This window comes from Scomber scombrus, chromosome 3, assembly GCF_963691925.1.
Source record: "Scomber scombrus chromosome 3, fScoSco1.1, whole genome shotgun sequence".
NCBI lineage: Eukaryota > Metazoa > Chordata > Actinopteri > Scombriformes > Scombridae > Scomber > Scomber scombrus.
Window position 1 is genome coordinate 30,794,813 of NC_084972.1, and position 3,697 is coordinate 30,798,509.

The 3,697-nt window shown below is 34.3% G+C and overlaps 1 long non-coding RNA gene across 1 annotated transcript in view; it reads left to right on the top strand.

The window, feature by feature from the left end:
* The window catches only part of LOC134004709 (uncharacterized), a 478,899-nt gene that overhangs the window by 432,651 nt on the left and 42,551 nt on the right, over positions 1–3,697 (top strand). The window lies entirely within an intron of this gene.

A 3,697-nucleotide genomic window follows, 5' to 3' on the forward strand; every position in this document is an offset into this window, starting at 1 on the left:
ATATACTGAATATTTACATAAACAAACTTTATTTCTTTTTTTAATGTGGTTACCAAACACTTGGAGTCATATTTTATATAGTTTAACAATAAACTTAATTTTTTATAATATGACATCATTGCATTGAAACAGTAAAACTTCCCTGGGTATATTAAACATGAAATAGGACAAAGGATTAAATATAAATAAAATGCAGCCTATCTATATCTTTAAAAATGAACATATCAACACATATCAGACGGCTTAAACACTGATACAGATATATATCTGTGATAGGCCAATATCAGATGATAATATCAGCTGATAATAATAGTCGGGCTCTAGCGTTAACGCTGATTAACAACAGCTGATCTAATCTGCTGCTGCTGTTGTAAATTAGAGGCAGCAGTGTTTGGCTAAAAAGTGAGAAATCTGCTACTTCTACATCTTCTGTTCTTAGCTAATAAAAAAACAAGTGATGAAAGATAAAATAGATTTATTGAGGGAAATAAAGTTGCTGTAATAATGACCTGGGATTCATATATTGAATCATATTGTGTATTAAATTAGCTAGATGTACAGGTAGCAGTATGTTAACTCTATATCTTCTGTTCTTCTAGGTAATAACAAAAAGTGAGGTTTGCTAAAATTGCGTCTCTGCACACCTGAACATGTGACAGATGCATCGGAGGAGAGCACAATTTGATTAAACTTGAACTACGGCCTGCAGCTCACATCCATGTCTGTCCAGACTCATAATTGTCCTGCAGACTTTAAAAGGAATTTAATAAAAAAGGTGTTAAAGTGTATATTTCTTGCATGTGTTCACGTTTGGCAGATAAAGCTGATTGTAAAAGTTGTAGTCATGACAGTAGACGATGTTTCAGATACAGATGTTGCTGCAGAGAAGCTACAGATGGTAAAATATAGATGCTTCACACACATCTCCAACTTGGCAGCACTGATAGTCTCCTACCCTGCATGTTTTATGTCTGTCGCCACTCTAACACACCCGATTCTCATTATTAACTCGTTATCAAGCAGCTGAAGCTCGTCAACGGGCTTGATAACGAGTTCTTGATAACTAGAATCAGGTGTGTTAGAGTGGAGAGAAACCTAAAACATGCAGGATAAAATATGGTCACAGTCTCTCCTTCTGTTCCTGAGTTATTGTGTTAAATAATGTTATGAAGTCACAGTGAAGCTGACCTTTAACCTTTTGGGATGTAAACTGTCATCACTTCATCATTTTAGCCTATTAGACATTAATGAGACTTTCACATAATTAGTGTATGAATTGTTGAGCTATGCCTAAATTCTATTCAGTTCATCTTCGAGTCTGATTGGACGTTTGAGCCAAATTTGAAGAAATTCCCTCCGAGTGTTCGTCAGATATCAGAAGACTGAGACAGATGACATAAATCCTCCGACCTCGACTGTCACCAGCGTGGAGACATAAAAAGACCAAATATCTGATGAAAAGGTTTTAAGATGATGTGATTTTATCAGCATCAGCGTTTAAATCAGGGGTGTCAAATACGCGGCCCGCAGGCCTAAAACCGGCCAGACAAACGGGTCCAAACAGGCCCACTGGATAAATGTGGAAAGGTAAAAGCTTACGTTTTCTGCTGCTTCAGAGGATTTATTCTCCACTCTGACCATAAATCTAATGAATACATATTGTGATCATATTTAAATCAATCATATATTTAATATTGTGCAAAATGTTGTTTAATCAGCAGCTTTTATGCAAAATAAAGTGAAAAAAAAGACAAGGCTGAAATCTCCTTAAGACATCTCAGGCTGTTCATCTGTTTTGTAATTAGATGTTTATTATAGTAAAGTTATAATATAGGTTTAATGTTTTTTGTAGGTAATGTTTTATGTTTTTTTCCCCATGAATATAATTACTCTGAAAAACAATAAATACATATCGTGATCACATTTAAAGCATTTATATATGAATCATTGTGCAAAATGAGAATGTGTTGAAATTGAAGTCATTTTTCTTAAGACACCTCAGGTTGTTTATCTGTTTTGTACATAGATGGTTTATTAAAGTAAAGTTATAATATATTATGTTATTTATATGTTATTATACAATAGTTTAACTGGTCCAGTCCAGCTGAGATCAAAGATTTGTTGCCTCTGAACTAAAATGAGTTGGACAACCCTTATTTAAAGTGTAAAGTGCCTTGAGATGACTCGTGTTGTGATTTGTTGCTATAGAAATAAAGATTGATTGATTATTGAACATATTGGAATCAATGTTTAGCTTTGATCAAACGTGGTCGAAGTTAAACTCAAACTCTCCTCAGTGACGTTCAGGATGTTGCACACGTACGTAGAGTTGTGTGAATAATAATAAAATAATAAAAGCTTTAGAGAGAGAGGAGGTCAAACTCCCCCCCCCCCCCCCCCTTACACACACCTGACCAATCAGTGTGTGTGAAGTGAGTGAGTTTGTCAGCTTTGTTAAGAAAAGTTGAACTTGATTCTGTCGTCGTGACATTTCAGACGCCGTCGACCATCTGACGAGCGTTTCTGTTGAGTCGTACCGACAGCTGGGAGCAGACTCCCCACACACACACACACTTCACTGGTTTAACATAATTAGATTAAATCCAAATCGTTACTGGATTAAAAGTGAAGTTTAACTCTTTCTCACTTCATGGGGGAAGAAGTGGAGGAAAATTAAGTTTAAATGACACTTTTATTATTAAACTGACTTCTATTCCTAAAAAAACAGCAAGTACAAAAGACAGGAAGTGTCCGACCCACGGTGCTTTTTAATCATCTGTATTTGGGTCAATGATGTCTTTTTGTGTCCATGTGGTTTAGTCAAATTTAAAAGGGGTAAAAATTTCAAAATAAACGTATGAATACCTTCCTCTCATTCTTTTCTTTTGTGGACCCAGCATCAAATTTCTGCCTTTAATCCATTTTGAGAGAATATATTAGAGGATTATGGTAAAAATGTCTAAGTGGTGTAACCATAAAAACTTTGTACCAAATAATGCAACTTGCTTAAAAACGCTAAATTCTCAATAAAACACCATATCAACTAGTTTGGCATGATCTTACATTATAACTTTTATATTAAATAAAGGTAATGGTAATTATTTCCACTTAAGTCCACTTAAATACACTGTAGGTGGATAAAATGTTTAATATTAATCATTCTTTTGTGGTTACACCATTTGACATTTTCAGGAGCACTCAGTCTTACTTTTGGTAAAAAAAAAAAAATGGTGCAAATGTCATTTCAAACGACATAAAAATACTAAATGTACATTTGAACAAACCTGAAGCTGCTTTTAAAACTATTTTTAAGATCATTTTGAATCTAACCTTTATTTGTCACTGACCCGAAAACCAAAATTTGCATCCTCCAACGTTGAACCACCAAACGTTACCCAGGAGGCAATGCGGTTAAAATGTTGAACCTTTGAATGAACCTTTTTTTTTATATTTGCATTTCTGCCCCCAAAAAAACACACAAACTGAATTTCTCCACATTTCTCAAACACATTTTTTTTTTTTTAACCTTTTTTATATTACTTTAGACTTTAAAAAATAAAAATCTACCATCATTTAACATCCTTCATGCCATGCACCTTCAACCAGGACAAACTGAATATGAAGTGTGAAATAAAACATGCGGCATTTATATAAACGAGGCTAAATGGTGATAAGAAACAGAACAGGGATGATTCGG